Source organism: Diuraphis noxia, unplaced genomic scaffold (assembly GCF_037042655.1).
Source record: "Diuraphis noxia isolate RWA-SAM2 unplaced genomic scaffold, SU_Dnox_SAM2 contig0001, whole genome shotgun sequence".
NCBI lineage: Eukaryota > Metazoa > Arthropoda > Insecta > Hemiptera > Aphididae > Diuraphis > Diuraphis noxia.
Genome location: NW_028301711.1, coordinates 110,688,727 through 110,702,500, shown reverse-complemented (window position 1 = coordinate 110,702,500; position 13,774 = coordinate 110,688,727). Strand labels below are relative to the sequence as shown.

The 13,774-nt window shown below is 56.3% G+C and overlaps 3 non-coding genes across 3 annotated transcripts in view; all 3 read right to left on the bottom strand.

Moving 5' to 3' along the window:
• Window positions 1-1,113, bottom strand: part of LOC149063311 (large subunit ribosomal RNA) — a 4,199-nt gene extending 3,086 nt beyond the window's left edge. The window contains exon 1 of the ribosomal RNA XR_016190005.1: window positions 1-1,113. This exon is cut by the window's left edge and continues 3,086 nt beyond it. This is a non-coding gene — a ribosomal RNA (large subunit ribosomal RNA).
• Window positions 1,114-1,515: 402 nt separating this feature from the next.
• On the bottom strand, window positions 1,516-1,673 carry LOC149063310 (5.8S ribosomal RNA). Its single transcript, XR_016190028.1, has one exon. It is a non-coding gene; the product is annotated as a 5.8S ribosomal RNA (ribosomal RNA).
• Window positions 1,674-1,883: 210 nt separating this feature from the next.
• On the bottom strand, window positions 1,884-4,371 carry LOC149063309 (small subunit ribosomal RNA). The gene has a single exon (XR_016189987.1). It is a non-coding gene; the product is annotated as a small subunit ribosomal RNA (ribosomal RNA).
• Between the last annotated feature and the right edge of the window lie 9,403 nt (window positions 4,372-13,774).

Here is a 13,774-nt window from a genome sequence, read left to right as displayed (position 1 = left end):
TATCCTGAGGGAAACTTCGGATGGAACCAGCTACTAGATGGTTCGATTAGTCTTTCGCCCCTATACCCAGCTCAGACGATCGATTTGCACGTCAGAATCGCTGCGGACCTCCATCAGGGTTTCCCCTGACTTCATCCTGGCCAGGCATAGTTCACCATCTTTCGGGTACCAACGTGTGCGCTAAGGGTGCGCCCCCGGACGGCCGGAGCCGACCTGGCGGAGACGCCCCCGGACTGCGGACCAGCGCGACTTTGAACGCCGGTGGGTTCGGTCGCTAGGCCATCGTCCGCACCGTAAACGGTTCACTTTCATTGCGCCAAACGTGGTTTTTCGTGAGATCACCGTTGACTCGCGCACACGTTAGACTCCTTGGTCCGTGTTTCAAGACGGGTCGGAAAGTAGCCCGAAACTCGTCGCCGACCGACGGGACCCCGCCTGCGACGGGGCCGCGTCGACGGTTCATGCCGTCGGGCGAGCCGACCAGGAGCACCGGGGTTCGGCGCGAACGGTCACGCCGAGGCGCGACCGCCGCGACGAACCGCCACCCGGGCCCTTCGGCCGGCGCCCAACGAGTCGCGACGTCCGCTGACCGAGCGAAAGATCCGGCCGGCGGTGAGACCACCGACCGTGAATTCGCCCGGCGGGGACTCGCGGGCTCTGTCCGTTTACACCCGAACGGTTTCACGTTCTTATGAACTCTCTCTTCAAAGTTCTTTTCAACTTTCCCTCACGGTACTTGTCCACTATCGGTCTCGTGGCCGTATTTAGCCTTAGATGGAGTTTACCACCCGCTTCGGGCTGCACTCTCAAGCAACCCGACTCGAAGGCGCGGTCCGATCCCGGAACGCTGTGACGGCCTCTACTGGCCTGGCACCATCTGCGGGCCATGGCCCCGTTCAAGGGAGACTTGGACCGTCACGTGCGCCCCGGCAACGAGGCCGGCCCGTACGCCACAACTCCCATACGTGCCGCGACACAAAAGTGCGCGGCGGGATTCGGCGATGGGCTTTTCCCTGTTCGCTCGCCGCTACTGGGGGAATCACGGTTGTTTTCTTTTCCTCCGCTTATTAATATGCTTAAATCCGGCGGGTAGTCCCGCCTGATCTGAGGTCGGAACAAGTGTGTGGTACGTGTGGTGGTGGTAACTGGTGCGCGGGTCCGCGCTCCGTCCGCGCGGCGACGGTCCGCGTCCGCTTCTCGGTTGCCGGAGAGGTGGCGTCTCGAGGACGACTCTCAGCCGACCCGGCCGCGCTCTCGCGCGGCGGGCGGACGGGGACGTGCCGTTCGACGGCGCGAGAACCCGTGACTGTTTGCCGTCACAACTTGGGCGGACGACCGGGGGCAGCCGCGAGCGGTAGCCCGCGTTTTCCCCGGTCGAGCCGCCAAACTCGCGCGGGCGCGGCGTGCGGCCGACGGGCGCGCGGGCGCCGGTCCCCGTGAGGACCGGACGCGGCGCGCGCGCTCCGCCGGACGCCTGCCGTGCCGGCGCATCGGTCTGGCCGAGTATCCGGTATACGACCCTCAGACAGGCGTGGCCCGGGACCCGCGGGTCACCGAGGCCGCAATGTGCGTTCGACTGGTCGATGTTCGTATAACCTGCGGATTACACGACGACGCGCAGATAGCTGCGGTCTTCATCGATCCACGAGCCAAGTGATCCGCCGTTCGGGGTCGGGTGTTTGTTTTTTTTTTTTCGTTTACACAATCGTCTTCCGACGACGGTAACCATCTTTCGGTCGACTCTCGGTCGGGGGTCGCGGCGCGCGGGCGGTCGGCGGACGACAACCGTGCGCGGTTGTCGCGCGCGAGCGCACGCGGCCACGGGGTCGGATTAGGCGCGCGCGAGACCGGCAAGCGAGTCGCCGGCGCCGCGGGCCCGTCTCTAATGATCCTTCCGCAGGTTCACCTACGGAAACCTTGTTACGACTTTTACTTCCTCTAAACGGCCGAGTTCGGTCATCTTCCCGGTCGCGCGACGACCCAGCCCCCGAGGGGGCCGAATAACGCGCGTCCAGTCCGAAGACCTCACTGCGGTCGTTCAATCGGTAGTAGCGACGGGCGGTGTGTACAAAGGGCAGGGACGTAATCAACGCGAGCTGATGACTCGCGCTTACTGGGAATTCCTCGTTCACGTGGAAAAATTGCAAGCCACGATCCCTAAGCACGAAGGAGGTTCAGCGGGTTACCCGGAAGCCTGTCGGCCCAGGAATGTTAACACACGCTGATTCCTTCAGTGTAGCGCGCGTGCGGCCCAGAACATCTAAGGGCATCACAGACCTGTTATCGCTCAGTCTCGTGCGGCTATTTTCGTCCGCCGCCTGTCCCTCTAAGAAGAGTTTAAGCTCCTGGGAGCCGGCGGTAGCCCTAGTAACGTATCGTGATCCGCCGGCGACGGCCGCGAACGCGGCGCGCTTCACCGCGGAGCCCAGCGCACGACTGACGCACGGCGACCGGAGGTTGCCCCCCGACCCCCGCACGCCCGCCGCACGCCGGGACGCGGATGGCGCGGCCGCGCCCGACGACCGCCGTGGACGACGGGCGAACGCGTTCGGGGATACCGGGCCGAGCCGACGGGAACGCGAACGCAGACGGCCGAAACCGCCGGCGCCGCGCCCACGCCGACCCGGGTTTACCCGCCTAGTTAGCAGGACAGAGTCTCGTTCGTTATCGGAATTAACCAGACAGATCGCTCCACCAACTAAGAACGGCCATGCACCACCACCCACCGAATCAAGAAAGAGCTCTCAATCTGTCAATCTTTCCGGTGTCCGGGCCTGGTGAGGTTTCCCGTGTTGAGTCAAATTAAGCCGCAGGCTCCACTCCTGGTGGTGCCCTTCCGTCAATTCCTTTAAGTTTCAACTTTGCAATCATACTTCCCCCGGAACCGAAAAGCTTCGGTTTCCCGGAAGCTGCCCGCCGGGTCGTTAATGAAACGCCGGCGGATCGCTAGCTGGCATCGTTTACAGTTAGAACTAGGGCGGTATCTGATCGCCTTCGAACCTCTAACTTTCGTTCTTGATCATACGAGAACGTACTTGGCAAATGCTTTCGCGTCAGTTCGTCTCGAGACGATCCAAGAATTTCACCTCTAACGTCTCGGTACGAATGCCCCCGCCCGTCTCTGTTGATCATTACCTCCGGTCCCGAAAACCGGCCCGGCGGGACGCGCGGGCGACTGGCGCCCGCGGCCCGGCGGCCCGCGCACGGAAACGCCCCGGAGGGCGGTTTCGCGCGCCCGCGAAGGGCGGAGATGCGCGGGACCGAGGTCTTGTTCCATTATTCCATGCGACCAGTATTCAGGGCCTTTTGACGAGACGGCCGTGAAGCCGCCCCGCCAGATTTGAGCCTGCTTTGAGCACTCTAATTTGTTCAAAGTAAACGTGTCGGCCCGCCGACGGCACTCGGTGAAGAGCACCGCGCAGCAAGATTGGAGTAGGCGGCCGCCGTCGTCGAACCCCGACGGCCGCGCGACGCGTGGCCGCGCGGCGCGCCGGGAGCACGAGACACGTGTCCGCCTGCCGACAATACGTCCGGCCGACGTGCCGGTAACTAACACCCCGAGACGGCTGACGAGCGCGACGGCGACCGCGCCGACGGGACACGTGGTCCCGCGGCACGGCCGGCCGCGACACGCCGGACCGCCAGGGTGGTCCGGCACCGCCCAGACACAGATCCGACTACGAGCTTTTTAACCGCAACAACTTTAATATACGCTATTGGAGCTGGAATTACCGCGGCTGCTGGCACCAGACTTGCCCTCCAATTGATCCTCGTTTAAAGGTTTTAAAGTGTTCTCATTCCGATTACGGGGCCTCGGATGAGTCCCGTATCGTTATTTTTCGTCACTACCTCCCCGTTCCGGGAGTGGGTAATTTGCGCGCCTGCTGCCTTCCTTGGATGTGGTAGCCGTTTCTCAGGCTCCCTCTCCGGAATCGAACCCTGATTCCCCGTTACCCGTTACCACCACGGTAGGCATGGAACCTACCGTCGACAGTTGATAAGGCAGACATTTGAAAGATGCGTCGCCGGTACGGAGACCGTGCGATCAGCTCGAAGTTATTCAGAGTCACCAGGTCTTTGCGCGGGCCGCGATCGGGACGCGCACGAAGCGCGCCGCGACGGGCCGGTTTTGATCTAATAAAAGCGTTCCTCCCGCGCGCGACGCCCGAGAGCGCCGCGACGGTCGGAACTCTGTCGGCATGTATTAGCTCTAGAATTACCACAGTTATCCAAGTAACTTGGGTACGATCTAAGGAACCACAACTGATTTAATGAGCCTTTCGCGGTTTCACCTTAATGCGGCTTGCACTGAGACATGCATGGCTTAATCTTTGAGACAAGCATATGACTACTGGCAGGATCAACCAGGGATCTCGGGTTTACTGCTACCGCGCCCCGCGACCGCCACGCGCGTGGCGGCCTGGGACGCGTGCGTCCGAGCGCCGGTCCGACGCCCCGCGGAAGGGGGCGGCGAGCCGACGCCGAGGGCGATCGCGTGGCCGGGACCGCTGTGGGTCACGGCCGCGCGACCGACCGCGGTTCAACAACAACAAAATGTGTGTGTGGTGTGGTCGGCACACGGAGTGCGACACGTTGACGAGACGGACCGGGTGACGGTCGACCGCCGGGTTCGGGTGACGGTGTGTGCACGGGTCCCCGGCGAGCGTACCGAGACCGGCTCTCGCCCGATTCGTAACGGCCCCCAGCCGAGATCGAGGGGGAAGCCGGGACGCGACGCGAAGTCCGCCGTCCCGTGGCTTCGCCCCGGCGACCGCCGGGCGCGGCGACGATGGCCGGCCGCGGCGGGAATGTTCTGGCGTCGAGTGTTCGTGACACGCGGAACGGTAACGGGAGTCGTCATCGGTGTGGATTGGCGCGCGCCGCGCAAACACCGGCTGGTGGACGCGCGGCGCCGGTTGAGTTTCGCCACTCGGATTGCGAGATGGGTCGGCGGCCGAAACGCGGACGCGTGTCACCTTCCGCCGGCTCTCACCGGACCGGCCACTCAACCGACGGTGTCCCGCGTACGTGGACGACCGTCAGTTGGCGGCGACCGGTGGGCGCCGCGAGGTGTACGCGCCGTCTTCGGCGTCGCCCGTGGCTTTGCTGTTGTGGTGTTCGTGATCGGCGGCCGGCCGTCGACTGCAACGCCGACGACCGAACCGCTCACAAATTTACAAAATCCCGGGTTTTTCCACCTTAATGGCGTAGCGTCGTTCGTGTAACAGTAGACGCGCGCCCGTGGACTACCGCAATCCGCGCCCGTATCGGATCCCCCCACCCGAACACTAATACCCCCGCCACAATCGCATTTCGTCTAACCGACCACCCGTGACGTTGTTACAAGTCGTCGACCACCGTACGCACGCCGCTTGGCGGCACGGCACGAAAAAAAATGGCGGGACGCAAATCTAGCCGGCCGCCATGCGGTCCCGAGTAGCAGTCCGGCCGACCGCCTACGACACCGACCACCGGGCGCGCGGATTGGGACAGTGATAATACATTTCGTCTAACCGACCACCCGTAATGGCGTAGCGTCGCTCCTGCAACAGTGGACGCGCGCCCGTCAACTACCGCAATCGGCGCGCGTATCGGTTCCCCCCACCCGAACACTAATACCCCCGCCACAATCGCACAATCGAAAAATATTTAAAAATCGCATCACGTCCGTCGGACCTACTATTCCTGATAGTATTCGGTGCGCCCGACGAGATCACCTCTTTGGTTCGTCCACCGAAAACCGACCGTTAACGAGTTATTGGGTTTGGAAAAAATCGCGATCCAAAAACACCGGTTTCGAAACCCCGTGCAACGTCGACGTCCGGGCAGCCCGCATGCGACCTACCCCGGCTCGACGGACCACCGTGGACGGTCGACTGGAAAATAAAACGTGTTCATCGTAAACGACGTTAGGACGCGCGTAACAGTGCTACGTAATTTTTTTTCACCCGACCACCCGACATGAACAAATCTTCTCCCGTCCCACCGACCGCGGTCTACCCGGGCCACCCGAGCGCATTTCGTCTAACCGACCACCCGTGACGTTGTTACAAGTCGTCGACCACCGTACGCACCCGCGTAAATCGAACGCTGCACGCCGCGTGGCTGCACGGCACGAAAAAAAATGGCGCCGCCTGCGCGGGCGGGACGCAAATCGCGTCCCGCTAGCCGGCCGCTAGGCGGTCCCGAGTAGCAGTCCGGCCGACCGCCTACGACACCGACCACCGGGCGCGCGGATTGGGACAGTGATAATACATTTCGTCTAACCGACCACCCGTAATGGCGTAGCGTCGCTCGTGCAACAGTGGACGCGCGCCCGTCAACTACCGCAATCGGCGCGCGTATCGGTTCCCCCCACCCGAACACTAATACCCCCGCCACAATCGCACAATCGAAAAATATTTAAAAATCGCATCACGTCCGTCGGACCTACTATTCCTGATAGTATTCGGTGCGCCCGACGAGATCACCTCTTTGGTTCGTCCACCGAAAACCGACCGTTAACGAGTTATTGGGTTTGGAAAAAATCGCGATCCAAAAACACCGGTTTCGAAACCCCGTGCAACGTCGACGTCCGGGCAGCCCGCATGCGACCTACCCCGGCTCGACGGACCACCGTGGACGGTCGACTGGAAAATAAAACGTGTTCATCGTAAACGACGTTAGGACGCGCGTAACAGTGCTACGTAATTTTTTTTCACCCGACCACCCGACATGAACAAATCTTCTCCCGTCCCACCGACCGCGGTCTACCCGGGCCACCCGAGCGCATTTCGTCTAACCGACCACCCGTGACGTTGTTACAAGTCGTCGACCACCGTACGCACCCGCGTAAATCGAACGCTGCACGCCGCGTGGCTGCACGGCACGAAAAAAAATGGCGCCGCCTGCGCGGGCGGGACGCAAATCGCGTCCCGCTAGCCGGCCGCTAGGCGGTCCCGCGTAGCAGTGCGGCCGACCACCTACGACACCGACCACCGGGCGCGCGGATTGGGACAGTGATAATACATTTCGTCTAACCGACCACCCGTAATGGCGTAGCGTCGCTCGTGCAACAGTGGACGCGCGCCCGTGGACTACCGCAATCCGCGCCCGTATCGGTTCCCCCCACCCGAACACTAATACCCCCGCCACAATCGCATTTCGTCTAACCGACCACCCGTGACGTTGTTACAAGTCGTCGACCACCGTACGCACGCCGCTTGGCGGCACGGCACGAAAAAAAATGGCGCCGCCATGCGGTCCCGAGTAGCAGTGCGGCAGACCACCTACGGCACCGACCACCGGGCGCGCGGATTGGGACAGTGATAATACATTTCGTCTAACCGACCACCCGTAATGGCGTAGCGTCGCTCGTGCAACAGTGGACGCGCGCCCGTCAACTACCGCAATCGGCGCGCGTATCGGTTCCCCCCACCCGAACACTAATACCCCCGCCGCAATCGCACAATCGAAAAATATTTAAAAATCGCATCACGTCCGTCGGACCTACTATTCCTGATAGTATTCGGTGCGCCCGACGAGATCACCTCTTTGGTTCGTCCACCGAAAACCGACCGTTAACGAGTTATTGGGTTTGGAAAAAATCGCGATCCAAAAACACCGGTTTCGAGACCCCGTGCAACGTCGACGTCCGGGCAGCCCGCATGCGACCTACCCCGGCTCGACGGACCACCGTGGACGGTCGACTGGAAAATAAAACGTGTTCATCGTAAACGACGTTAGGACGCGCGTAACAGTGCTACGTAATTTTTTTTCACCCGACCACCCGACATGAACAAATCTTCTCCCGTCCCACCGACCGCGGTCTACCCGGGCCACCCGAGCGCATTTCGTCTAACCGACCACCCGTGACGTTGTTACAAGTCGTCGACCACCGTACGCACCCGCGTAAATCGAACGCTGCACGCCGCGTGGCTGCACGGCACGAAAAAAAATGGCGCCGCCTGCGCGGGCGGGACGCAAATCGCGTCCCGCTAGCCGGCCGCTAGGCGGTCCCGCGTAGCAGTGCGGCCGACCACCTACGACACCGACCACCGGGCGCGCGGATTGGGACAGTGATAATACATTTCGTCTAACCGACCACCCGTAATGGCGTAGCGTCGCTCGTGCAACAGTGGACGCGCGCCCGTGGACTACCGCAATCCGCGCCCGTATCGGTTCCCCCCACCCGAACACTAATACCCCCGCCACAATCGCATTTCGTCTAACCGACCACCCGTGACGTTGTTACAAGTCGTCGACCACCGTACGCACGCCGCTTGGCGGCACGGCACGAAAAAAAATGGCGCCGCCATGCGGTCCCGAGTAGCAGTGCGGCAGACCACCTACGGCACCGACCACCGGGCGCGCGGATTGGGACAGTGATAATACATTTCGTCTAACCGACCACCCGTAATGGCGTAGCGTCGCTCGTGCAACAGTGGACGCGCGCCCGTCAACTACCGCAATCGGCGCGCGTATCGGTTCCCCCCACCCGAACACTAATACCCCCGCCGCAATCGCACAATCGAAAAATATTTAAAAATCGCATCACGTCCGTCGGACCTACTATTCCTGATAGTATTCGGTGCGCCCGACGAGATCACCTCTTTGGTTCGTCCACCGAAAACCGACCGTTAACGAGTTATTGGGTTTGGAAAAAATCGCGATCCAAAAACTCCGGTTTCGAAACCCCGTGCAACGTCGACGTCCGGGCTGCCCGCATGCGACCTACCCCGGCTCGACGGACCACCGTGGACGGTCGACTGGAAAATAATACGTGTTCATCTTAAACGACGTTAGGACGCGCGTAACAGTGCTACGTAATTTTTTTTCACCCGACCACCCGACATGAACAAATCTTCTCCCGTCCCACCGACCGCGGTCTACCCGGGCAACCCCGAGCGCATTTCGTCTAACCGACCACCCGTGACGTTGTTGCAAGTCGTCGACCACCGTACGCACCCGCGTAAATCGAACGCTGCACGCCGCGTGGCTGCACGGCACGAAAAAAAATGGCGCCGCCTGCGCGGGCGGGACGCAAATCGCGTCCCGCTAGCCGGCCGCTAGGCGGTCCCGAGTAGCAGTCCGGCCGACCGCCTACGACACCGACCACCGGGCGCGCGGATTGGGACAGTGATAATACATTTCGTCTAACCGACCACCCGTAATGGCGTAGCGTCGCTCGTGCAACAGTGGACGCGCGCCCGTCAACTACCGCAATCGGCGCGCGTATCGGTTCCCCCCACCCGAACACTAATACCCCCGCCACAATCGCACAATCGAAAAATATTTAAAAATCGCATCACGTCCGTCGGACCTACTATTCCTGATAGTATTCGGTGCGCCCGACGAGATCACCTCTTTGGTTCGTCCACCGAAAACCGACCGTTAACGAGTTATTGGGTTTGGAAAAAATCGCGATCCAAAAACACCGGTTTCGAAACCCCGTGCAACGTCGACGTCCGGGCAGCCCGCATGCGACCTACCCCGGCTCGACGGACCACCGTGGACGGTCGACTGGAAAATAAAACGTGTTCATCGTAAACGACGTTAGGACGCGCGTAACAGTGCTACGTAATTTTTTTTCACCCGACCACCCGACATGAACAAATCTTCTCCCGTCCCACCGACCGCGGTCTACCCGGGCCACCCGAGCGCATTTCGTCTAACCGACCACCCGTGACGTTGTTACAAGTCGTCGACCACCGTACGCACCCGCGTAAATCGAACGCTGCACGCCGCGTGGCTGCACGGCACGAAAAAAAATGGCGCCGCCTGCGCGGGCGGGACGCAAATCGCGTCCCGCTAGCCGGCCGCTAGGCGGTCCCGCGTAGCAGTGCGGCCGACCACCTACGACACCGACCACCGGGCGCGCGGATTGGGACAGTGATAATACATTTCGTCTAACCGACCACCCGTAATGGCGTAGCGTCGCTCGTGCAACAGTGGACGCGCGCCCGTGGACTACCGCAATCCGCGCCCGTATCGGTTCCCCCCACCCGAACACTAATACCCCCGCCACAATCGCATTTCGTCTAACCGACCACCCGTGACGTTGTTACAAGTCGTCGACCACCGTACGCACGCCGCTTGGCGGCACGGCACGAAAAAAAATGGCGCCGCCATGCGGTCCCGAGTAGCAGTGCGGCAGACCACCTACGGCACCGACCACCGGGCGCGCGGATTGGGACAGTGATAATACATTTCGTCTAACCGACCACCCGTAATGGCGTAGCGTCGCTCGTGCAACAGTGGACGCGCGCCCGTGAACTACCGCAATCGGCGCGCGTATCGGTTCCCCCCACCCGAACACTAATACCCCCGCCACAATCGCACAATCGAAAAATATTTAAAAATCGCATCACGTCCGTCGGACCTACTATTCCTGATAGTATTCGGTGCGCCCGACGAGATCACCTCTTTGGTTCGTCCACCGAAAACCGACCGTTAACGAGTTTGTGACGTCCAACGCAAACTAACATTATTATAATTCATAATTGTACTAGCAGGTACCGTATGCGCGCGGCATGCGACCGCGAAATAGATAAGGCATACTATCCCGCGCGCCTCAGTCTCCGCCGATCCAATACTTCACCACTTTACCGGCAGTCGCACACACGCTCCCCTCCTAGTACCCACGGCTCAGAGTACCGGCCACTCATGTTAGCAGTAACGTATATGTGACCCCCTCCCTCACCTGTCGTTTTTCCGTGCCACCTAAGATCGCAAAGTACTGACTGACACCAGCAAAAGCCACCACTTCCTTTTCTCCCGTCTCAGCTCCCGGTACCATGAGCGAGTAGCACGCGTTTTGCTGGTGCGCCGAAGGGCGGTACAGGACACACACTGGTTACTGGTACGTATTTTGGTACATCTTTTGTTATTATTCTCACCGTGGCCGGTACTGTTAGGTTATTATTATTTATTGCTATGCTATTATATTGTTGTTATTATACTTATGTATTATGATATATTATTGTTGTTCTCCCGCCGGTGAGCCGCTCCGTCGGAGCCGTGTGTTGAGTGGTGTTCATATCTTATTTTTTAAAATGTATTATTAGTTTTATATTTTAGTTTGACCGAGTTTTATGCCTTCGGCTTTCTCGGCACCAACTTAAATACTAAATTTGGAAAATATAAATATATATATTTTTCCCCAAATTGAGGTGTTATTATTTCACCGTCGGACACCTTTCCTATTACTGGTTCAAATGTACCTATTCCCGTTCTTATATATATTAAAAAAAAGAAAAATCCACGGCACTCCGGCCTTCGGGTCTCGGTCCGTGGTTGGCGACCGTGAACGTTCTCGAGGCGGCCACATGACTCTCGAAAACATGACAAATATAATCGAGCAGTCACAGATGGCGACCGTGACAGGACCTATTGTTAAATAAAAAAAAAAAAAAAAAAAGAAAAGAAAAAGAAATTGTTCATATTTATATTGGGTACATTGTATACAGTAACGTGACCGGCATTTGATTAATATAGTTTACGGTATTGTGGGTATCCGAATAATTATTTTATTTCGGTATGTTTTTGTTTAATCACGTAAACGGCGATGACCTGTAAAAATGAATGTTACGTAAGGTCGCGATGACGCCGACCGGTCAAAGGCCGAAGGCACGGGCCACTTACGCGCGCTGTGCGACATTGCCGTGACGTCGTTGTGCGATAACGCCGAAACCAGTATCCGTGGAAACAATTACATACAATATGGTTGTTTTAATACAATATAAATTATAATAATCCGTGTGTAAATACAGGGAAAAAATATATGTATAAAGAAAAAAAAAGTATAAATTGATCCATTTGAGATCGCATAGTGTGTTTGCGAAGGTGATGGCTGAAGCTCGAACCACCAAACGGTTATGCTTGGGTTAGTGTAGGTACCGGCCCGGTGAATCATAGGTGGTAGGTCCCTATACAGAGCAAACTGTTGTCTGCGTATTTTCCAGAAATGCTCCTGTGTAATATTGGTATTGGTGCCATGATGAGTACTGACTGCCGATGCTGGGAACGGAGAGTATTGCGTGTGTGCGTCGCCATCAGGACAGGTTTCGTCATTTTTGGACTACACTGTCACTGAGGCCGCGAAACTGCGATCCAGGTGTTCACCATCGACCGGAGGTGTCCCGTCATCATGATTCATGGTGCAAGTTGATCGGCGGAGATAGGTCGTAATGTTAATTGCTTATCTGTACACGTCGGCGTGTGTGCCTGTATGTATATATATATATATATCTCATCCCATTTTACCTGGTTCATTTACATGACCAGTAGCACTTCATTTTTATCGGTCTACCGCCGCGCCGCTGGCTATCTGTATAATATCAATGTGCTATTTTTGGGTGCGTATCGTTCCACCACAGCTGTGCGATCGTTCCCCATATTATTTTGTTTAGTAAATTCTGATAGTATCAACGTTCTACGTATATTATCATTATTATCGTATTGCATAGTTATTTAGTTTATTCCTGATCATGCTCATATAGCCCATCAGTCGAGATTTTGTTTTGTTCGCCTGGTATACTGTCTGACGACGATTTTTCCGTCCACGTATAGATCCACGCGCGTGCAATTTAGTGTTATTAATGTTTATTTTTGCAACGATGATTTTTTTTGTTTTTTGTATTTTATACGTAGTCGAAACTCGGGTGGTAGACTGACCCAAAAAAAAAAAAAAAAAAAAAATTAATGATTCATGTTAGGCCCGTACACACACCGACGGTTAGTTATAAGTTTGCCATACGTTGTAGCCCGCGGTGTTTATCGTCACCCACAATGTAGGTTGTCGCACACCGGTGCCGTCGTTTGTACGTCCCGGGCACGTATGGGGGGTCGTCAGGAGTATTTGTGCCTACTTAGTAGGAGCGTAATATGATTACTTGGTGTGGTGCCTAACACTATATCCATTTTATTTCATTAATGGTTACGGAGTTGTTGATTCAGTCTCGACGATTGTCGCGTTTTCGTATGATTCCGTACCAACGATTCTGATTGTTGTTGTTCAAAATGAATAATTATTTTTGTATTCTCCTAGTACTGTATGATTACAATAATTATTTGTTAATCATTATTCGTGTATGATTCAAGTTATTTTCGTACTTTTTATTAATTATTTTTTATTATACTATTCATTTGATTGTGCCCATATATTATAATATATCCCACGCCACGGTGATTTTCAAAATTTTATTACCAAACAAACTAGTGTGTTGTTCATGTGTCGTCCCGGCGTTACCGGTGATCATTTTTATTGATAGATTTATTTAATTACTCATTTTGCTATCGACATATTTGTCCTAGGATACTCATTCTCGTTTTACATATTGTTTTTTTTCTTAATTAATCTTTTGTCGTAAGACAACTAGATACTTATTTATTTATTTTTCTCACTATTCGGCAGTCGTATTAATATTGTTTTTTTTTGTCTTCAATATAATTTGTTGACCGTTTTCTGTTACGTTTCGAACGTCTCGTTGTGGGTTTTCTGTTTTTTTTGGAATCTCATCAGTCGTAGCATCTATATCGATTGATCTGTTCGTGGATGGACAGTGCCGGGAAAAGAAACACCAAGCCACCAATCCGGTTAATCGATCAAATTCTCCAACCAGAAATTTTAACCCAACCCGGATCCAACATGCCTCCTGTCGTCACAACGTCTAGTGTCACTGGATCCACTGGGACCGCAACGATGAGCTCTAAGTAGTCCACATCCAATCCGAACACCTCCGATCAAACCATTCAGAATATGTTTAAGCAGTTACTGGCAAGTCAACGGTCAAAT